Genomic DNA, 24,700 nt, shown 5'->3' on the forward strand with positions numbered 1-24,700 from the left:
AATGTCACAACTGTGGCATACATCAATCATCAAGGAGGGACTCACAGTCCTCTGGCTATGAAAGAAGTATCCCGAATTCTGGTTTGGGCGGAATCCAGCTCCTGTCTAATCTCTGCGGTTCATATCCCAGGTATAGACAATTGGGAAGCGGATTATCTCAGTCGCCAAACGTTACATCCGGGCGAATGGTCTCTTCACCCAGGAGGTATTTCTTCAGATTGTTCAAATGTGGGGACTTCCAGAAATAGATCTGATGGCCTCTCATCTAAACAAGAAACTTCCCAGGTATCTGTCCAGATCCAGGGATCCTCAAGCGGAAGCAGTGGATGCATTGTCACTTCCTTGGAAGTATCATCCTGCCTATATCTTTCCGCCTCTAGTTCTTCTTCCAAGAGTAATCTCCAAGATTCTGAAGGAATGCTCGTTTGTTCTGCTGGTAGCTCCGGCATGGCCTCACAGGTTTTGGTATGCGGATCTTGTCCGCATGGCCTCTTGCCATCCGTGGACTCTTCCGCTATGACCAGACATTCTGTCGCAAGGTCCTTTTTTCCATCAGGATCTCAAATCCTTAAATTTAAAGGTATGGAGATTGAACGCTTGATTCTTAGTCAAAGAGGTTTCTCTGACTCTGTGATTAATACTATGTTACAGGCTCGTAAATCTGTATCCAGAGAGATATATTATAGAGTCTGGAAGACTTATATTTCTTGGTGTCTTTCTCATCATTTTTCTTGGCATTCTTTTAGAATTCCAAGAATTTTACAGTTTCTTCAGGATGGTTTAGATAAAGGTTTGTCCGCAAGTTCCTTGAAAGGACAAATCTCTGCTCTTTCTGTTCTTTTTCACAGAAAGATTGCTAATCTTCCTGATATTCATTGTTTTGTACAAGCTTTGGTTCGTATAAAACCTGTCATTAAGTCAATTTCTCCTCCTTGGAGTTTGAATTTGGTTCTAGGGGCTCTTCAAGCTCCTCCGTTTGAACCTATGCATTCATTGGACATTAAATTACTTTCTTGGAAAGTTTTGTTCCTTTTGGCAATCTCTTCTGCCAGAAGAGTTTCTGAATTATCTGCTCTTTCTTGTGAGTCTCCTTTTCTGATTTTTCATCAGGATAAGGCAGTGTTGTGAACTTCTTTTGAATTTTTACCTAAAGTTGTGAATTCCAACAACATTAGTAGAGAAATTGTGGTTCCTTCATTATGTCCTAATCCTAAGAATTCTAAGGAGAAATCGTTACATTCTTTGGATGTTGTTAGAGCTTTGAAATATTATGTTGAAGCTACTAAGTCTTTCCGAAAGACTTCTAGTTTATTTGTTATCTTTTCCGGTTCTAGAAAAGGCCAGAAAGCTTCTGCCATTTCTTTGGCATCTTGGTTGAAATCTTTAATTCATCTTGCCTATGTTGAGTCGGGTAAAACTCCGCCTCAAAGGATTACAGCTCATTCTACTAGGTCAGTTTCTACTTCCTGGGCGTTTAGGAATGAAGCTTCGATTGATCAGATTTGCAAAGCAGCAACTTGGTCCTCTTTGCATACTTTTACTAAATTCTACCATTTTTATGTATTTTCTTCTTCTGAAGCAGTTTTTGGTAGAAAAGTACTTCAGGCAGCGGTTTCAGTTTGAATCTTCTGCTTATGTTTTTCATTAAACTTTATTTTGGGTGTGGATTATTTTCAGCAGGAATTGGCTGTCTTTATTTTATCCCTCCCTCTCTAGTGACTCTTGCGTGGAAAGATCCACATCTTGGGTAATCATTATCCCATACGTCACTAGCTCATGGACTCTTGCTAATTACATGAAAGAAAACATAATTTATGTAAGAACTTACCTGATAAATTCATTTCTTTCATATTAGCAAGAGTCCATGAGGCCCACCCTTTTTTGTGGTGGTTATGATTTTTGTATAAAGCACAATTATTCCAATTCCTTATTTTATATGCTTTCGCACTTTTTTATCACCCCACTTCTTGGCTATTCATTAAACTGAATTGTGGGTGTGGTGAGGGGTGTATTTATAGGCATTTTGAGGTTTGGGAAACTTTGCCCCTCCTGGTAGGAATGTATATCCCATACGTCACTAGCTCATGGACTCTTGCTAATATGAAAGAAATGAATTTATCAGGTAAGTTCTTACATAAATTATGGTTTTTTTCAGTCAAATTCTAGTCCCTAGAAAATAACTCTATTGTGCATACATTTACCAGCCTGATACCAGTCACTACTACTGCATTTAAGGCTGTACTTACATCATACGGGTAACAGTAGTGTTTTCTTAGTCAATTCCATTCCCAGAAAATATTGTACTGCACATACCTCATTTGCGGGAGACCCCGCATGCTATTCCCATTGTCTGAAGTTACCCCACTCCTCAGAATGTTGAGAACAGCCAGTGGATCTTAGTTACGCCTGCTAAGATCATAGAAAACGCAGGCAGTTTCTTCTTCCAAATACTGCCTGAGATAGAGAAACAGCACACTCCGGTGCCATTTAAAATAACAAACTTTTGATTGAAGAATAATTAAGTAAAAACTCCAGCTCCTCTCGCGACCTCCTTCTTTGTTGAGGGTTGCAAGAGAATGACTGGATATGACATGTGAGGGGAAGAGCTATATAGCAGCTCTGCTTGGGTGATCCTCTTGCAACTTCCTGTTGGGAAGGAGAATATATCCCATAAGTAATGGATGACCCGTGGACTGAACACACTTAACAAGAGAAATGTATGTATACTGGATAATGAGGGGGCACTCAGTAAATCCCCATGTGGATCTCTTTCAAGATGAGGAGGATTAAGATTTGTGATGAATGTATGTATTATGTTGTAAATCTATGATAGATTTTAAATTGGATGTTAACATATGAATCTGTGTAATGGCTATGTATATTGTTACATGTATTGCAAGCATGGACTATTGGACGATTCTGTAGTGTCCTCATTGCATGTCATCACAGCACAATATGGTGAAATGATGATTTTACTGTTACTATAGTATTTTACATTTTTGTATTCATGATCATCACAAGCCTGTTTGTTGTGAACTAATCAATTAGGAATGTTTGCATTTACACACGCCTACTATGGGTGTGTCCTCGCTAACTATTGGTCAAGGCTCAGTTTAAATAGATTGTCAGTTAGAAGGTGTATTATGCCTGATGAAACAGTCCATGCTGGGGCTGAGAAATGCGTTGCATTAGAAACACTGCTTGTCAATGTTTTTAATATATATATATATATTTTTTAAAATATTTTTATTGAGGTTCAATTCCGGCATACAAACATAAAATAAAATAAACAGCAGTATAATCAAAACATACATTTTTTGCCAACATAAGATATACTGCCCATCATATTGGATAAACAGACCTTAATCATATGCAGATATTGAAGATAATAAGCAAATCAAAAGCCTGCCGGAAGATAACTCAATTCCTTCTAAATGACACATAGGGCCACTTTTGGACCCTGCTGAGTAGAAAGAAAAAAAAAAAAAAAAAAAAAGTATAGACGGCAAGAATATCAGAATGAGGCCACTCTTGGGTCTCAACATACAACCTCACATTTCTTGTTTTATACACTGTGTGATTGTAATTATGCATTGATCCCTAGTGTCTATAGTTATCCATGTGCATAGCAGGAAATCCAATAAGCAACATATAGGGCCTTATTTAAATATACTTAGAAAATCCTCTCAGATCTCAAGTGGCCTTTTACGGATCAAATAGGGTATAAATCACTAGATAAAAGATGACTAGAAACTAAAACTAGACTCAAATCAAAGAGGCCCACTGTTAGGCCTTTGTAACTGTATGTACACATATGCTAGTACAAACCGGATAATGGGGGGACTATAGATGATAAACTAGCTAAACATGTCAAAATTTATAACAAACTAGGGTAAATTATTAGGATAAAGTTTCAAAGTTTAGCAAGCAAACTTTATGGGGGGAGGGAGGAAAAGAGGCAATATGGATGATGGAAGTTGTGGAATAATAAGCCTGTGATCAAAATATGTATATTATATGGCTAATAAAGACTAGAATCTAGTACTACTCTGTAATTCCCCTTAATTATGGGATAAAGACCTATGGCGGGAAAGGACAAAATATATAATATTAGAACAGAAAATTGAATCAACCCGTAGTTACCAAACGTGGCATAACCAACAAGCAAATCTGTACATACATGTCGACAACTAGCACCCCAAACTTATAGCTGCAATAATAGCATCATTTGATCCTACCCTGTAATAAAGACCAAAATGTCCCATACCTATGTAGAGAGGTACTTATTCAGATTTAAGGTTAGAATATGGCTCTGGAGAACCAGGAGAGAAGCTTATCATCTACCTGCTCACATCTTGTACTACTGTGATCCTACTGTCCGAGCACGGGCCCTGTACCCAGGCGGCAGGTGAATTAACTATTAGCATACATAGTATGAGTTAGTAATAAATGGTTGGAAGTACCTTTCATAAGACATTACAGAACACTCGGACATACCTAAACAGGCCAACTAAAGCATAAAAACATTCTCTTTTAGCGCAAGGTTTTGGGAAAAAGAGGAGTAACAAGTAGAGATAAATCTGCAGCAATTATATATCGTTATACAAAAAAAAAAAAAAAAAAAAAAAAGACATGTTCCCACACAAATAGATTTGTGTCCTCATGGAGCTGTGGTAAGCTTGATCAATACTGTAAGCTCTCTCTAAACATAAACTCAAATTGGAGACCGCAGTAGCCAGAAAGTCTCATCAAATTGGTCCCATGTATAAGTGGGCTATCTGTGGAAATAAACTCTAAATATCCCAAGCCCATCAGTCTGAGTCAAAACATTCTCACCCCACTCCGATCCTGAGGCAACAGGGATTGGAAACTATAAGTATGTCCTTGATCTCCTCCACCTCCCAGCCACAGGGTCTCTGTAGGAAAGTAGCAGTAACATCTTCCTCATTTAGTGAGACACCCATGGCATCGAGGTAGGTACCTTCTTGGGCTGCTTTATAAGGCCTGTTCCATGGCCTCAACTTTCCCATGTGGGGCTGACTCTCAGAGACCGGGCAAAGTCCTCCGCCTATTTTGTCCCCGGCAGTTGATGAAAGTAGTGATCTGTGAGGGGTAACAATCTCAGAGTTTGTATACAAGGTCTCAGTCTCTACGATCAATGGTGCGGGGGTTCGAAGGGTTTTATCCTCGTCTAGACTCACAGGACCAGTCGAAAGAGCAACATCGCAGCTTGGTGTATCCACTCTGGGAGGGGTAAGGTTGCTGCCTTCTGGGTAACAGTCAGAGTGCTGCCGAGCGATTGTCTCAAGCGGGCGAACCCTGCAGATAATTTTACACAACTCCGTCTCTAGGCTCCGGGAAGTGATCCTGTGTGAGCCGGATCAGCTTGGCTTCCCATTTGTCCACAATTGCCTCCATTTGTATAGTATAGTTCAGATATATCTTCCTCCGTGGGAATATCTGTACAGGTAGCCCTCTAATAGCAATAAATGGGTCCCCCTTATATGGTGAAAGGTGGCAGTCGTCTGTGATTGCTATACCCAGCCAGGATGCTGGGGGGGTTCTGAGGCTCCGTATTAGGCCGCTACCATAGGCCTCAAAGGTCCAAATCTGTGCTCCGCGGTCATTAATACACTGTGGTTTTTAGGCCGTTGGATCCACAAAAGGAACACAAGTTTAAATTCGCAAAATGTATTTAACCAAAGACCAGTGTTCCAACAATAATTGGCGGATTATCAGGATCTCGGCAGGAGCTGCAGATGTTGCGGCCTGGACACGCCCCCTTTAATAAACAAACTTGTTTTATACAAGCCTTGGCTCATCACCTTCTTGAGCAGTTTGTACCACTGCCACTGACTTTCTACTCTTACTGCACTGAGCAACCTACGCCTGGAGAGGGTCAGTTGGATACACCCAAAGTTATCAGCCTGCGTCTACCAGTACGTAAGTGTACTTGGGCCAAATGCGAGTACCCACTTGGCTATTCTGTTTCTGATTGTTTGGCATACTGATATACACATGAGGCACCCCTCTTGTCTACCATTTCCTATGTTCTTTGGAAGAAGAAGGATTAGGACACAGGGAGGGAACAACAATTCCCTGATTGATATTTCTATTAGAAACAACCTTAGGAAGGAAACCTAACTTAGTACGAAGAACCGCCTTAAAGGCATGAAAAATAAGATAAGGGGAATCACACTGCAGAGCTGAGACTTCCGAGACTCTTCGAGCAGAAGAGATAGCAACAAGAAACAAAACCTTCCAAAAAAACAACTTAATGTCTATGGAATGCAACGGCTCAAACGGAGCCAGCTGTAAAACTTTAAGAACAAGGTTAAGGCTCCAAGGAGGAACAACAGACTTAAAGACAGGCCTGATTTTGACCAAGGCCTGACAAAAAGATTGTACATCTGGCACATCCGCCAAACGTTTATGTAGCAAAACTGATAAAGCAGAAATCAGACCCTTCAGGGTACTGACTGACAATCCATTCTCCAGGCCTTCCTAAAGAAAAGATAAAATTCTAGGAAGTCTAATTCTACTCCAAGAGTAGCCCTTGAATTCACACATATAAAGATATTTACACCATATCTTATGGTAAATCTTTCTAGTAACAGGCTTGAGAGCCTGAATCATGGTCTCAATGACCGACTCAGAAACACCACGCTTAGACAGAATTAAGCGTTCAATCTCCAAGCAGTCAGCTTTAGAAAAACAAGATTTGGATGAAGGAAGGGACCCTGGATCAGGAGGTCCTTCCTCAGAGGTAGTCTCCAAGGTGGGAGAGATGACATCTCCACTAGGTCTGCAAACGAAGCCACACAGGAGCTATTCGAATCACCGACGCCCTCTCCTGTTTGCTCTCCTTCAACGAGTCATTGCTCATATCAAACGGAGGAAACAGGTATGCCAACCTGAAAACCCAAGGAACTGCCAGAGTATCTATCAGAACGGCTTGTGGATCTCTTGACCTTGAACCATACCTTGGAAGCTTGGCGTTCTGACGGGACACCATCAGATCTAACTCCGGAGTTCCCACTCCCCAGGATGAAAAGTCTGTCTGCTCAGAAAATCCACTTACCAGTTGTCTACTCCTAGAATGTGGATGGCAGATAGACAGCAATTGTGGATCTCAGCCCACTGAAGAATCAGAGTAATCTCCTTCATGGCTAAGGAACTCTGAGTTACTCCCTGGTGATTGATGTAAGCCACAGAGGTTATGTTGTCTGACTGGAACCTGATAAACTGGGCTGAGGACAACTGAGGCCAAGCCAATAGAGCATTGTAAATTACCCTCAACTCCAAGATGTTGATGGAAAGAGCAGACTCCTCCCAAGTTCAAAGGCCCTGAGCTTTTAACGAGTTCCCGACTGCTCCCTAGCCCATGGTCACGATCACCCAGGAAGGTCTCCAAAAGCATGTGCCCTGAGAAATATGTTCCTGAGAAATCCACCACGGGAGAGAATCCCTTGAGGACTGATCTAAATCTATTCTTTGCGATAGATCCGCATGGTCACCATTCCTTTGTCTGAGCATGCACAACTGGAGAGCTCTCAAATGGAATCGAGTAAAAGGAATGATGTCCATGGAAGCCACCATGACCGATTACCTCCATACATTGAGCCACTGAAGGATGAGCAGAAGCCTGAAGAGAGAGGAAAGAGGAAATGATTTTGTTTTTCCTGACCTCTGTCAGAAAAATCTTCATCAATAGAGAATCTATTATGGTCACTAAGAACACTACTCTTGTAGCAGGGAAAAGGGAGCTTTTTTCCAGATTCATATTTCATCTGTGGGAACAAAGAAGACAATATATCTGTGTGAGATTTTGCTAGTTGAAAAGATGGTACCTGAACCAATATGTGTTCCAGGTAGGGTGCCACAGCAATTCTACGAGAACAGATCACTGCCAAAAGAGCCCCCAGAACCTTTGAAGAAATTCTGGGAGCCGTGGCTAGGCCAAATGGAAGGGCCATGAACTGGAAATGTTTGTCCAGAAAGGCAAATCTCCGGAATCTGCGATGGTCCCTGTGAATAGGAACATGAAGATACACATCCTTTAGGTCTATGGTTGTCATGAACTGATCCTCTTGTATTAAAGGAAGAATGGAGCGTATAGTTATCTTGAAGGATGGAACTTTGAGAAACTTGTTTAGACACTTCAAGTCTAGAATGGGATGGAAAGTTCCCTCTTTTTTGGGAACCACAAATAGGTTGGAGTAGAACCTGAGACCCTGTTCCTGCACTGGAACTATCACTATCAGGGAGGAAAGATGTTGTATACATTTCAAGAACGCCTCTCTCTTTATCTGGTCTTGAGAGAAGAAATCTGCCTCTGGGAGGAAAAAAGTCTTGAATTTCAATTTGTAACCCTGGGATACTATGTCCACAGTCCAGGGATCTGGGACATTTCGTATCCAGGCTTGAGAGAACTGAGAAAGTCTGCCCCCCACCTGATTCCGGATCAGGGGCAAACCTTTAATGTTGATTTGGAATCAGCTGCGGGTTTCTTGGATTGTTTCCCCCTTGTTCTAAGACTGATTGGGTTTCCAAGAAGACTTGGATTGTTCCTGCTTGGAAGAAGAAGGGGAAGGCTTTCCTCTGAAGTTACGAAAGGAACAAAAATTACTCTGATGTCCTTTAGGCCTATTCTTCTTACCTTGAGGTAGAAAAGACCCTTTTCCACACATAATATCAGAGATAATTTCTGCCAAACCGGATCCAAACAAGGTTTTCCCTTTGTAAGGAATCGCCAGAAGCTTGACTTCAGAGGAAACGTCCGCAGACCAGGATTTCAACCATAACACCCTGTGGACTAGGACAGCAAAACTAGAAGTTTTAGCTCCTAGTCTAACAACCTGTAAAATGGCATCTGCAATAAAGGAATTGGCCAACTTAAGAGCTTTAATCCTATCTTGAATATTATCCAAGGAAGTCTCTACTTGAAGAAAATCAGACAAGGCGTTGAACCAAAAAGATGCCGCACTAGTCACGGTGGCTATACACACCGCAGGTTGCCATTGGAGACTTTGATGAACATAAAGCTTTTTTTAAATAAGACTCCAGCTTTTTGTCCATCAGATCCTTAAAAGAGCAGCTATCCTCAATAGAAATAGTGGTTCTCTTAGCCAGAGTGGAAATGGCCCCTTCAACATTGGGTACAGTATACCAAGGGTCTTTAATGGAGTCCTCAACAAGAAACATTTTCTTAAAAATGGGAGATAGGGAATACAAAATTTATTTTTACCTGCTAAATGTATTACTTTATTGACATGGTGAGTCCTCGGATAATCTTAATTACTGTTGGGAATATCACTCCTGACCAGCAGGAGGCGGCAAATAGCACCACAGCATAGCTGCTATATATGTCACTTCCCTTACCCACAACCCCCAGTCATTCAACCAAAGGGAAAGAAAAAAGGAAGTAATATAAGGTGCAGAGGTGCCTTTCTTTCCTAAGATATGGTGAGTCCACGGAATCATCAATTACTAGTGGCAACCAATACCCAAGCTAGAGGACACAGATGATTAGGGAGGGACAAGACAGGTAACCTAAACAGAAGGCACCACTGCATGAAGAACCTTTCTCCCAAAAGAAGCCTCAGCTAAGACAAAAATATCAAATTTGGTAAAAGTATGAAGAGAGGACCAAGTTGCAGCCTTGCAAATCTGTTCTACAGAATCTTCCTTCTTGAAAGCCCAAGAAGAAGGGACAGCCCTAGTGAAATGAGCTGAAATATTATACTACTCAACCAAAGAGAAAGAAGTAGCTGAAGAGAAACAAACGGCAAACTGGCGACAATCCTTAGGTCACCTGTAGATAGAAAATAAAAGCACGCACAACATCAAAGTTGTGCAACAAACGTTCCTTATTAGAAGAAAGATAAGGACACAGAGAAGGAACAAAAATTTTCTGATTAATATATCTATCCGAAAACACTTAGGAAGAAAACCTAACTAGTACAAATAACCGCCTTAACGGCATGAAAGATAAGGCGAATCACACTGCAAAACTGAGAGCTCCGAGACTCTCCAAGCAGAAAAGATAGCAATGAGAAACAAAACCTTCCAAGATAACAACTTAATAGCTATGGAAAGTAAAGGTCCACAGAAGCCAACTCCTAAAACCCCCCATGTGAGGGTCTACCTAGAGAACACTTCCGGATGGAAATGCTCACTCCCCGGGATAAATTATCAGTCTGTTTAGAAGTCCAACTCCCAATTGTCCACCCCTGGAAAGTGGATGACCGACAGCAAATGTGAGCTTCCTCCCACTTGACAATCCAAGTCACCTCCTACATGGCTAAGGAACCCCTTGTTCCTCCCTAATGGTTGATATAAACCCTTGAGGTGATATTGTCCGCATGGAACACAGCTAGGGACGACTGAGGTCAAGTCATCAGAGCATTGCAAATTGCTCTCAACTCCAAGATGTTTAAAGAGGAGAGCAGACACTTTGAGTCCATAATCCATAAATAAGACCCAGACAGCTTACCAGCCCAGCAGATTGGCATCCGTGGTCACATCACCCAGGAATATCTCTAGAACCACGCGCCTGGAGATAGATACTCCTGAAAAATTACTACAGAAGAAAGTCTCGTCAGCTGATCTAAATCTATCCTTTAAGACAGATCCAATAGTTCTCCATGTCATGGAAAATAGCAAAAGGAATGATGTCCATGGAATACCATCAGACCAATCCCTCCATACACAGGGTCACAGAAAAGAGAAGAAATATCAACTGCAGCTAAATCCAAACTCCCAACCTCCTGGTTGCAAGATGGCTAAGCTATCCACCGGCCACTAGAGCTTACTGTGGGCTGGACAGAAGACTGCAGAGTGGGGAAAATGAATAAATCCTTGATTTTCTGACCTCTGAAAGACAAAGATAAAGAATCAAATAAGGTCCAAGCATAATGCACCTGGTGTTCCCAGGCGGTCTCCCATCCAGGTACTGACCAGACCTGACCCTGCATAACTTCCGAGATCAGACGAAATTGGGTGCATTCAGGGTATTGTGGCAGTAGTCCCAAATAAATTACCCTTGTGGATGAAACAAGGGAACTCTTCTCCAGATTCATTTCCCATCCCCGGAAAAGACGATTGGACAAGATCTATTAAAAAAAGAGAGTAAGCTCAAAGTCAGGATGATACCTGAACTATATATTGTCCAGAAAAACACCCTTGCAATATCCCAAGACCTAAAGGTCTGACTGGGATGGTGCAAACTAAGAAAACTAGAGCAGATTCTGATTAAGGAAACAATAAATCTCTCGGGTCTAAGTTCGTTATGAACAGGCCCACTAAAACTAAAGGAGAAAGGATACTATTTTGAAGGACAGAATCTGAAATGTGAGGTAAATAGCTATATCCCGTTCCCAAACTGGGACTGGAATGGTCACTCCCAGAGACGAAGGCCCTGAATCCAGTTCAAGGAATGCCTCTCATCTTAGTAGATTGCAGATACTCTAGAAAGAGAAATCTGCCCCTGGGAGGAAAAACATAATTTATGTAAGAACTTACCTGATAAATTCATTTCTTTCATATTAGCAAGAGTCCATGAGCTAGTGACGTATGGGATATACATTCCTACCAGGAGGGGCAAAGTTTCCCAAACCTCAAAATGCCTATAAATACACCCCTCACCACACCCACAATTCAGTTTAACGAATAGCCAAGAAGTGGGGCGATAAAAAAAGTGCGAAAGCATATAAAATAAGGAATTGGAATAATTGTGCTTTATACAAAAATCATAACCACCACAAAAAAAGGGTGGGCCTCATGGACTCTTGCTAATATGAAAGAAATTAATTTATCAGGTAAGTTCTTACATAAATTATGTTTTCTTTCATGTAATTAGCAAGAGTCCATGAGCTAGTGACGTATGGGATAATGATTACCCAAGATGTGGATCTTTCCACGCAAGAGTCACTAGAGAGGGAGGGATAAAATAAAGACAGCCAATTCCTGCTGAAAATAATCCACACCCAAAATAAAGTTTAATGAAAAACATAAGCAGAAGATTCAAACTGAAACCGCTGCCTGAAGTACTTTTCTACCAAAAACTGCTTCAGAAGAAGAAAATACATAAAAATGGTAGAATTTAGTAAAAGTATGCAAAGAGGACCAAGTTGCTGCTTTGCAAATCTGATCAAACGAAGCTTCATTCCTAAATGCCCAGGAAGTAGAAACTGACCTAGTAGAATGAGCTGTAATCCTTTGAGGCGGAGTTTTACCCGACTCGACATAGGCATGATGAATTAAAGATTTCAACCAAGATGCCAAAGAAATGGCAGAAGCTTTCTGGCCTTTTCTAGAACCGGAAAAGATAACAAATAAACTAGAAGTCTTTCGGAAAGACTTAGTAGCTTCAACATAATATTTCAAAGCTCTAACAACATCCAAAGAATGTAACGATTTCTCCTTAGAATTCTTAGGATTAGGACATAATGAAGGAACCACAATTTCTCTACTAATGTTGTTGGAATTCACAACTTTAGGTAAAAACTCAAAAGAAGTTCGCAACACTGCCTTATCCTGATGAAAAATCAGAAAAGGAGACTCACAAGAAAGAGCAGATAATTCAGAAACTCTTCTGGCAGAAGAGATTGCCAAAAGGAACAAAACTTTCCAAGAAAGTAATTTAATGTCCAATGAATGCATAGGTTCAAACGGAGGAGCTTGAAGAGCCCCCAGAACCAAATTCAAACTCCAAGGAGGAGAAATTGACTTAATGACAGGTTTTATACGAACCAAAGCTTGTACAAAACAATGAATATCAGGAAGATTAGCAATCTTTCTGTGAAAAAGAACAGAAAGAGCAGAGATTTGTCCTTTCAAAGAACTTGCGGATAAACCTTTATCTAAACCATCCTGAAGAAACTGTAAAATTCTCGGAATTCTAAAAAAATGCCAAGAAAAATGATGAGAAAGACACCAAGAAATATAAGTCTTCCAGACTCTATAATATATCTCTCTGGATACAGATTTACGAGCCTGTAACATAGTATTAATCACAGAGTCAGAGAAACCTCTTTGACCAAGAATCAAGCGTTCAATCTCCATACCTTTAAATTTAAGGATTTGAGATCCTGATGGAAAAAAGGACCTTGCGACAGAAGGTCTGGTCGTAGCGGAAGAGTCCACGGATGGCAAGAGGCCATCCGGACAAGATCCGCATACCAAAACCTGTGAGGCCATGCCGGAGCTACCAGCAGAACAAACGAGCATTCCTTCAGAATCTTGGAGATTACTCTTGGAAGAAGAACTAGAGGCGGAAAGATATAAGCAGGATGATACTTCCAAGGAACTGATAATGCATCCACTGCTTCCGCCTGAGGATCCCGGGATCTGGACAGATACCTGGGAAGTTTCTTGTTTAGATGAGACGCCATCAGATCTATTTCTGGAAGCTCCCACATTTGAACAATCTGAAGAAATACCTCTGGGTGAAGAGACCATTCGCCCGGATGCAACGTTTGGCGACTGAGATAATCCGCTTCCCAATTGTCTATACCTGGGATATGAACCGCAGAGATTAGACAGGAGCTGGATTCCGCCCAAACCAGAATTCGAGATACTTCTTTCATAGCCAGAGGACTGTGAGTCCCTCCTTGATGATTGATGTATGCCACAGTTGTGACATTGTCTGTCTGAAAACAAATGAACGATTCTCTCTTCAGAAGAGGCCAAGACTGAAGAGCTCTGAAAATTGCACGGAGTTCCAAAATATTGATCGGTAATCTCACCTCCTGAGATTCCCAAACTCCTTGTGCCGTCAGAGATCCCCACACAGCTCCCCAACCTGTGAGACTTGCATCTGTTGAAATTACAGTCCAGGTCGGAAGCACAAAAGAAGCCCCCTGAATTAAACGATGGTGATCTGTCCACCACGTTAGAGAGTGTTGTACAATCGGTTTTAAAGATATTAATTGAGATATCTTTGTGTAATCCTTGCACCATTGATTCAGCATACAGAGCTGAAGAGGTCGCATGTGAAAACGAGCAAAGGGGATCGCGGCCGATGCAGCAGTCATAAGACCTAGAATTTCCATGCATAAGGCTACCGAAGGGAATGATTGTGACTGAAGGTTTCGACAAGCTGAAATCAATTTTAGACGTCTCTTGTCTGTTAAAGACAGAGTCATGGACACTGAATCTATCTGGAAACCCAGAAAGGTTACCCTTGTCTGAGGAATCAATGAACTTTTTGGTGAATTGATCCTCCAACCATGATCTTGAAGAAACAACACAAGTCGATTCGTATGAGATTCTGCTAAATGTAAAGACTGAGCAAGTACCAAGATATCGTCCAAATAAGGAAATACCACAATACCCTGTTCTCTGATTACAGACAGAAGGGCACCGAGAACCTTTGTAAAAATTCTTGGAGCTGTAGCTAGGCCAAACGGCAGAGCCACAAACTGGTAATGCTTGTCCAGAAAAGAGAATCTCCGGAACTGATAATGATCTGGATGAATCGGAATATGCAGATAAGCATCCTGTAAATCTATTGTGGACATATAATGCCCTTGCTGAACAAAAGGCAAGATAGTCCTTACAGTTACCATTTTGAACGTTGGTATCCTTACATAACGATTCAATATTTTTAGATCCAGAACTGGTCTGAAGGAATTCTCCTTCTTTGGTACAATGAAGAGATTTGAATAAAACCCCATCCCCTGTTCCAGAACTGGAACTGGCATAATTACTCCAGCCAACTCTAGATCTGAAACACAATTCAGAAATGCTTGAGCTTTCACTGGATTTACTGGGACACGGGAAAGAAAAAATCTCTTTGCAGGAGGTCTCATCTTGAAACCAATTCTGTACCCTTCTGAAACAATGTTCTGAATCCAAAGATTGTGAACAGAATTGATCCAAATTTCTTTGAAAAAACGTAACCTGCCCCCTACCAGCTGAGCTGGAATGAGGGCCGCACCTTCATGTGGACTTAGAAGCAGGCTTTGCCTTTCTAGAAGGCTTGGATTTATTCCAGACTGGAGATGGTTTCCAAACTGAAACTGCTCCTGAGGATGAAGGATCAGGCTTTTGTTCCTTGTTGAAACGAAAGGAACGAAAACGATTATTAGCCCTGTTTTTACCCTTAGATTTTTTATCCTGTGGTAAAAAAGTTCCTTTCCCACCAGTAACAGTTGAGATAATAGAATCCAACTGAGAACCAAATAATTTGTTACCCTGGAAAGAAATGGAAAGTAGAGTTGATTTAGAAGCCATATCAGCATTCCAAGTTTTAAGCCATAAAGCTCTTCTAGCTAAAATAGCTAGAGACATAAACCTGACATCAACTCTGATAATATCAAAAATGGCATCACAGATAAAATTATTAGCATGCTGAAGAAGAATAATAATATTATGAGAATCATGATCTGTTACTTGTTGCGCTAAAGTCTCCAACCAAAAAGTTGAAGCTGCAGCAACATCAGCCAATGATATAGCAGGTCACCTGAACACAGATAAGCTTTTCTTAGAAAGGATTCAATTTTCCTATCTAAAGGATCCTTAAACGAAGTACCATCTGACGTAGGAATAGTAGTACGTTTAGCAAGGGTAGCAATAGCCCCATCAACTTTAGGGATTTTGTCCCAAAATTCTAATCTGTCAGACGGCACAGGATATAATTGCTTAAAACGTTTAGAAGGAGTAAATGAATTACCCAATTGATCCCATTCTCTGGAAATTACTTCAGAAATAGCATTAGGAACAGGAAAAACTTCTGGAATAACCACAGGAGATTTAAATACCTTATCTAAACGTTTAGAATTAGTATCAAGAGGACCAGACTCCTCTATTTCTAAAGCAATTAGTACTTCTTTAAGTAAAGAATGAATAAATTCCATTTTAAATAAATATGAAGATTTATCAGCATCAATCTCTGAGACAGAATCCTCTGAACCAGAAGAGTCATCAGAATCAGAATGATGATGTTCATTTAAAAATTCATCTGTAGAGAGAGAAGTTTTAAAATATTTTTTATGTTTACTAGAAGGAGAAATAACAGACATAGCCTTCTTGATGGATTCAGAAACAAAATCTCTTATGTTATCAGGAACATTCTGCACCTTAGATGTTGAAGGAACTGCAACAGGCAATGGTACATTACTAAAGGAAATATTATCTGCTTTAACAAGTTTGTCATGACAATTAATACAAACAACAGCCGGAGGAATAGCTACCAAAAGTTTACAGCAGATACACTTAGCTTTGGTAGTTCCAGCACTAGACAGCGATTTTCCTGAAGTATCTTCTGACTCAGATGCAACGTGAGACATCTTGCAATATGTAAGAGAAAAAACAACATATAAAGCAAAATTGATCAAATTCCTTAAATGACAGTTTCAGGAATGGGAAAAAATGCCAATAAACAAGCTTCTAGTAACCAGAAGCAAAGAAAAAATCAGACTGAAATAATGTGGAGACAAAAGCGACGCCCATATTTTTTAGCGCCAAATAAGACGCCCACATTATTTGGCGCCTAAATGCTTTTTGGCGCCAAAAATGACGCCACATCCGGAACGCCGACATTTTTGGCGCAAAAGGACGTAAAAAATGACGCAACTTCCGGCGACACGTATGACGCCGGAAACAGAAAAGATTTTTTGCGCCAAAAAAGTCCGCGCCAAGAATGACGCAATAAAATGAAGCATTTTCAGCCCCCGCGAGCCTAACAGCCCACAGGGAAAAAAGAGTCAAATTTTAAGGTAAGAAAAAAGATCGATTCAAATGCATTATCCCAAATATGAAACTGACTGTCTGAAAATAAGGAATGTTGAACATCCTGAGTCAAGGCAAATAAATGTTTGAATACATATATTTAGAACTTTATAAATAAAGTGCCCAACCATAGCTTAGAGTGTCACAGAAAATAAGATTTACTTACCCCAGGACACTCATCTACATGTTTGTAGAAAGCCAAACCAGTACTGAAACGAAAATCAGCAGAGGTAATGGTATATAAATAAGAGTATATCGTCGATCTGAAAAGGGAGGTAAGAGATGAATCTCTACGACCGATAACAGAGAACCTATGAAATAGACCCCGTAGAAGGAGATCACTGCATTCAAATAGGCAATACTCTCCTCACATCCCTCTGACATTCACTGCACGCTGAGAGGAAAACCGGGCTCCAACTTGCTGCGGAGCGCATATCAACGTAGAATCTAGCACAAACTTACTTCACCACCTCCATAGGAGGCAAAGTTTGTAAAAACTGAATTGTGGGTGTGGTGAGGGGTGTATTTATAGGCATTTTGAGGTTTGGGAAACTTTGCCCCTCCTGGTAGGAATGTATATCCCATACGTCACTAGCTCATGGACTCTTGCTAATTACATGAAAGAAACTTATACTGGACTCAAAAAGGCATGACCCAAACAAAGTCTCATCCTCAAAAGGAGACACTAGAAGTGTGTATTTGGAGAAAACAGAAAGAATTTAATCTGCTACTGCAGAACTATAAAGCCTAGGTTGTACCACTAAACTACAGGTAGGCTTCTTAGCTGACCATAGATTTCAGCCACAATGCCCGGCGGCTAGTACAGCAAGTCTAATAAGACAAGACATTGCTCTAAATGAACAATTTTAACCTCCAGCTTCTTACCTATGTCAGAAAGAAAACTAGATTATCTCTGCAGAGATCTAAAAGTAGAAAGTTCCCTTCTACTAAAGACACCGCGCATTTCAAGAAAGATAGCGACAGGAAAACCTAAAAAGGATGTGAGACAGGGAGAAATATCCCCAGATTCTCTATAACAATCCTGTGAACATCTCACAGCACGTTTAGAACCCTTCCAGAGAGGAAAGAAAAATATAGAACTGACAAAGTTCACAAAACTCAGAAGGAAAGACAACGATAGGGATCGGTGTCATCCAGTCAGCAAAGACCTCCTGACAATATAAGAGGCTTTGAAGCAAACAACTCTGAAGGATATCACTTCAGTAACAGATGAAGGAATTATACTGTCCAGATCTGAGATTTCAGCCTCAGAAACTACCGGCGAATACTCCTCACTAACTTGGAAGAAGACAAACCTGCGTAGCAGCATGTGGAGCAGAATCCCTCTTATCTGAGACTTAAAATGACCTCTTGCCTTTTCCCTGAAGTAAAGGAAAACAGACCAAGCCACAGATACCGCAGAAGGATACCTGAGCTTGCAACTTTTGTAAGCAAATACACTCCTCCAGGAGATTGAGAGGAACCACAGGGCACTGCATGCGACGCCATATAGGCTTGGGACATAAAAGGAGAAAGCTGTGGCAGTGCTTTACCAGCAACATCCTTGGAGACAAAGTTCAAACCAATCTGTACATTTAATAGCATTTGTGAAATCAGAGATACAGAAAAAATAAATATTTAAACCAATTCTTAGTTGAGCAAGTCTTCCACATAACTTCTGCATTAGTAGAAGGAATTACACTGCCTGAATCCGAAATGTCACCCTCAGATGCAACCGAAGAATCTTCATCCTCAGACTTCTGAGAGGAAATACTTTGATTAGCCACTTCAGGATCAGAAATCTTACTTACAACTGTTTCTTTAAATGTCCTTTTGCGTTTTCCCTGCAACATAGGAAAAAGCAGACAGCGCCTCAGATACCGCAGAAGATACCTGGGCAACAATATCATACAAAAACATAATTTATGCTTACCTGATAAATTTATTTCTCTTGTGATGTATCGAGTCCACAGATTCATCTTTACTTGTGGGATATTCTCCTCCCCTACAGGAAGTGGCAGAGAGAGCACCCACAGCAGAGCTGCCTATATAGCTCCCCCCTTAGCTCCACCCCCCAGTCATTCGACCGAAGGCTAGGAAGAAAAAGGAGAAACTATAGGGTGTAGTGGTGACTGAAAGTTTAAAAATAAAAATATATATGCCAGTCTTAATAAACAGGGCGGGCCATGGACTCGATACATCACAAGAGAAATAAATTTATCAGGTAAGCATAAATTATGTTTTCTCTTGTAAGATGTATCAAGTCCACGGATTCATCCTTACTTGTGGGATACCAATACCAAAGCTTTAGGACACGGATGAAGGGAGGGACAAGACAGGGACCTTAAACGGAAGGCACCACTGCTTGTAGAACCTTTCTCCCAAAAATAGCCTCCGAAGAAGCAAAAGTATCAAATTTGTCAAATTTGGAAAAAATATGAAGCGAAGACCAAGTCGCCGCATTACAAATCTGTTCAACAGAAGCCTCATTTTTAAAAGCCATGTGGAAGCCACAGCTCTAGTAGAATGAGCAGTAATTCTTTCAGGAGACTGTTGGCCAGCAGTCTCATAAGCCAAACGGATGATGCTTTTCAGCCAAAAGGAAAGAGAGGTAGCCGTAGCCTTCTGACCTCTCCGCTTACCAGAAAAGACAACAAACAATGAAGATGTTTGACGGAAATCTTTAGTTGCTTGTAAGTAGAACTTTAAAGCACGAACCACATCAAGATTGTGCAACAGACGTTCCTTCTTTGAAGAAGGATTAGGACACAGTGAAGGAACAACAATCTCTTGATTGATATTCTTATAAGAAACAACCTTAGGAAGAAACCCAAGTTTGGTACGCAAAACCACGTTATCTGCATGGAAAATAAGATAAGGGGAATCACACTGTAAAGCGTATAGCTCAGAAACTCTTCGAGCCGAAGAGATAGCTACTAAAAAAAACAAAAAAAAAACTTTCCAAGATAGAAGCTTAATATCCATGGAATGCATAGGTTCAAACGGAACCCCTTAAAGAACTTTAAGAACTAAATTTAGGCTCCATGGCGGAGCAACAGGTTTAAATACAGGCTCGATTCTGACCAAAGCCTGACTAAATGCTTGAACGTCTGGGACATCTGCCAGACGTTTGTGTAGAAGAATAGACAAAGCAGATATTTGTCCTTTTAAGGAACTAGCTGATAATCCCTTCTCCAAACCTTCTTGGAGAAAAGACAATATTCTAGGAATCCTAATCTTACTCCACGAGTAACCTTTGGATTCACACCAATAAAGATATTTGCGCCAAATCTTATATGATAGATCTTCCTGGTGACAGGCTTTCTAGCCTGAATCAGAATATCAATGACCGACTCAGAGAAACCATGCTTTAATAGAATCAGGCGTTCAATCTCCAAGCAGTCAGACACAGAGAAATTAGATTTGGATGCGTTGCGTAAACAGATCTTGGATTACAAGGTCCTGCCTCATTGGCAGAGTCCATGGTAGAACCGAGGACATCACCGAAGCTCTCTCCTGCTTTATTCTGGCAACCAGACATAGAAGGAGAGGAAATACATAGGCCAGATTGAAGGACCAAGGCATTGCTAGAGCATCTATCAGTACCGCCTTGGGATCCTGGGACCTGGACCCGTAACAAGAAAGTTTGGCATTCTGACGGGACGCCATCAGATCCAATTCTGGTGTGCACCATAGCTGAATCAGCTGGGCAAATACCTCTGGATGGAGTTCCCACTCCCCCAGATGAAAAGTCTAATGACTTAGGAAATCCACCTCCCAGTTCTCTATTCCTGGGATGTGGATTGCCGAGAGATGGCAAGAGTGATCCTCTGCCCATCGGATTATTTTGGTTACCTCCATCATCGCTAGAGAACTCCTTGTTCCTCCTTGATGATTGATATAAGCTACAGTCGGTATGTTGTCCGACTGAAACCTGATGAATTTGGCCGCAGCAAGCTGAGGCCACTCCTGAAGCGCATTGAATATCGCTCTCAGTTCTAGAATAGAGAGAAGAGATTACTCCCGAGACCATAAGCCCTGTGCTTTCAGGGAGTTCCAGGCTGCATCCCAGCCTAGCAGGCTGGCATCTGTCGTTACAATGAGCCACTCTGGCTTGCGGAAACACATTCCCTGAGACAGGTGGTCCTGAGACAACCACCAGAGAAGAGAATCTCTGGTCTCCTGGTCCAGATGCAGTTGAGGAGACAAATCTGCATAATCCCCATTCCACTGTTTGAGCATGCATAGTTGTAGTGGTCTGAGGTGTAGGCGGGCAAAAGGAACTATGTCTATTGCCGCTACCATGAGTCCGATTACCTCCATATACTGAGCCACTGATGGCCGAGGAATGGAATGAAGAGCTCGGAAAGTGGTTAAGAGCTTTGATTTTCTGACCGCCGTCAGAAATATTTTCATTTCTACCGAGTCTATCAGAGTCCCTAGGAAGGAAACTCTTATAAGAGGGAAGAGAGAACTCTTATGTTCACTGTCCACCCGTGAGATCTCAGAAAAGCCAACACAATGTCCGTGTGAGACTTGGATAGCTGGAAAGTTGACGCCTGAAATAAGATGTAGTCTAGATAAGGCGCCACTGCTATGCCCCGTGGTCGTAAAACCGCCAGAAGGGACCCTAGCACCCATGTGAAAATTCTGTGAATAGGGATGTGTAGATACGAATCCGTTAAGTCCACGGTGGTCATATATTGACCCTCCTGGATCAGAGGTAGAATAGACCGAATAGTTTCTATCTTGAATGATGGAATTTGAGGAACTTGTTTAGAATTTTGAGATCCAAGATTGATCTGAAAGTTCCCTCTTTTTTGGAAACCACAGGTTTGAGTAAAAACCTAGCCCCTGTTCCTCTTTTGAGACTGGGCGGATCACCCCCATGGTATGTAGGACTTCTACACAGCGTAAGAACGCCTCTCTCTTTGTCTGTTTACAGACAATCGAGAAATGTGAAAAGTCACCCTTGAAAAGAGCCTTTGAATTAAAGAAAATATCCCTTTGACACAATTTCTAAAACCCAGGGATCGTGAACATCTCTTGCCCAAGCCTGAGCGAAGAGAGAGAGTCTGCCCCCTACTAGATCGGGGGCTACCCCTTCATTTTGTCTTAGAGGCAGCTGCAGGCTTCTTGGCCTGTTTACCCTTGTTCCAAGCCTGGTTAGGTCTCCAGACTGACTTGGATTGGGCAAAATTCCCCTCTTGCTTTGCAGCAGAGGAAGCTGAAGCAGGACCACTCTTGAAATTCCAAAAGGAACGAAAATTATTTTGTTTGGTCCTCATCTTATTTGATCTATTCTGAGGGAGGGCATGACCTTTGCCTCCAGTGATCTCTGAAATAATTTCTTTCAGTTCAGGCCCGAATAGGGTCTTTCCTTTGAAAGGGATGTTCAAAAGTTTAGTTTTAAATGACACATCAACAGACCAGGATTTAAGCCATAACGCCCTGCGTGCTAAAATGGCAAAACCTGAATTCTTTGCCGCTAATTTAGCCAGTTGAAAAGCGGCATCTGTAATAAAAGAATTAGCCAATTTAAGGGCCTTAATTCTGTCCAAAATTTCTTCTAATGGAGTCTCCATCTGAAGAGCCTCTTCTAGAGCCTCAAACCAGAAAGCAGCTGCAGTAGTTGCAGGAACAATGCACGCAATAGGTTGAAGAAGAAAACCTTGATGAACAAAAATTTTCTTCAGGAGACCCTCTAATTTTTTATCCACAGGATCTTTGAAAGCACAACTGACTTCAATAGGTATAGTTGTACGCTTAGACAGAGTAGAAATAGCTCCCTCCACCTTAGGAACTGTCTGCCATGAGTCCCGCATGGTGTCAGATATGGGAAACATTTTCTTAAAAACAGGAGGGGGAATGAACGGAATACCTGGTCTATCCCACTCCTTAGAAAACATAATTTATGTAAGAACTTACCTGATAAATTCATTTCTTTCATATTAGCAAGAGTCCATGAGCAAGTGACGTATGGGATAATAAATACCCAAGATGTTGAACTTCCACGCAAAAGTCACTAGAGAGGGAGGGATAAAATAAAGACAGCCAATTCCGCTGAAAAATTAATCCACTACCCAAATCAAAAAAGTTTCAATTTTTATAATGAAAAAAAAAAAACATAATTTATGTAAGAACTTACCTGATAAATTCATTTCTTTCATATTAGCAAGAGTCCATGAGCTAGTGACGTATGGGATATACATTCCTACCAGGAGGGGCAAAGTTTCCCAAACTTAAAAATGCCTACAAATACACCCCTCACCACACCCACAAATCAGTTTAACGAATAGCCAAGAAGTGGGGTGATGAGAAAAAAGTGCGAAAGCATAAAAAATAAGGAATTTGAATAATTGTGCTTTATACAAAAAAATCATAACCACCACAAAAAGGGTGGGCCTCATGGACTCTTGCTAATATGAAAGAAATGAATTTATCAGGTAAGTTCTTACATAAATTATGTTTTCTTTCATGTAATTAGCAAGAGTCCATGAGCTAGTGACGTATGGGATAATGACTACCCAAGATGTGGATCTTTCACTAGAGAGGGAGGGATAAAATAAAGACAGCCAATTCCGCTGAAAAATAATCCACACCCAAAATAAAGTTTAAATTTTATAATGAAAAAAACTGAAAATATAAGCAGAAGATTCAAACTGAAACAGCTGCCTGAAGTACTTTTCTACCAAAAACAGCCTCAGAAGAAGAAAACACATCAAAATGGTAGAATTTAGTAAAAGTATGCAAAGAAGACCAAGTTGCTGCTTTGCAAATCTGATCAACCGAAGCTTCATTCCTAAACGCCCAGGAAGTAGAAACTGACCTAGTAGAATGAGCTGTAATCCTTTGAGGCGGAGTTTTACCCGACTCGACATAAGCATGATGAATTAAAGATTTCAACCAAGATGCCAAAGAGATGGCAGAGGCCTTCTGACCTTTCCTAGAACCGAAAAAGATAACAAATAGACTAGAAGTCTTTCGGAAATTCTTAGTAGCTTCAACATAATATTTCAAAGCTCTAACTACATCCAAAGAAAGCAATGATTTCTCCTTAGAATTCTTAGGATTAGGACATAATGAAGGAACCACAATTTCTCTACTAATGTTGTTGGAATTCACAACCTTAGGTAAAAATTCAAAAGAAGTTCGCAACACCGCCTTATCCTGATGAAAAATCAGAAAAGGAGACTCACAAGAAAGAGCAGATAATTCAGAAACTCTTCTGGCAGAAGAGATGGCCAAAAGGAACAAAACTTTCCAAGAAAGTAATTTAATATCCAACAAATGCATAGGTTCAAACGGAGGAGCTTGAAGAGCCCCCAGAACCAAATTCAAACTCCAAGGAGGAGAAATTGACTTAATGACAGGTTTTATATGAACCAAAGCTTGTACAAAACAATGAATATCAGGAAGATTAGTAATCTTTCTGTGAAAAAGAACAGAAAGAGCAGAGATTTGTCCTTTCAAGGAACTTGCAGACAAACCTTTCTCCAAACCATCCTGAAGAAACTGTAAAATTCTCGGAATTCTAAAAGAATGCCAGGAAAAATGATGAGAAAGACACCAAGAAATATAAGTCTTCCAGACTCTATAATATATCTTCCTAGATACAGATTTACGAGCCTGTAACATAGTATTAATCACAGAGTCAGAGAAACCTCTTTGACTAAGAATCAAGCGTTCAATCTCCATACCTTTAAATTTAAGGATTTGAGATCCTGATGGAAAAAACATAATTTATGCTTACCTGATAAATTCCTTTCTTCTGTTGTGTGATCAGTCCACGGGTCATCATTACTTCTGGGATATAACTCCTCCCCAACAGGAAATGCAAGAGGATTCACCCAGCAGAGCTGCATATAGCTCCTCCCCTCTACGTCAGTCCCAGTCATTCGACCAAGAATCAACGAGAAAGGAGTAACCAAGGGTGAAGTGGTGACTGGAGTATAATTTTAAAAAA

At 40.8% G+C, this 24,700-nt stretch overlaps 1 protein-coding gene and 1 pseudogene across 1 annotated transcript in view; both read right to left on the reverse strand.

Annotated features, from left to right (window-relative positions):
- The window catches only part of ESCO1 (establishment of sister chromatid cohesion N-acetyltransferase 1), a 253,023-nt gene that overhangs the window by 82,541 nt on the left and 145,782 nt on the right, over nucleotides 1–24,700 (reverse strand). The window lies entirely within an intron of this gene.
- Nucleotides 10,911–11,029, reverse strand: LOC128661800 (uncharacterized; annotated as a pseudogene).

The sequence above is a fragment of the Bombina bombina genome, chromosome 5 (assembly GCF_027579735.1).
Source record: "Bombina bombina isolate aBomBom1 chromosome 5, aBomBom1.pri, whole genome shotgun sequence".
NCBI classification, from domain to species: Eukaryota; Metazoa; Chordata; class Amphibia; order Anura; family Bombinatoridae; genus Bombina; species Bombina bombina.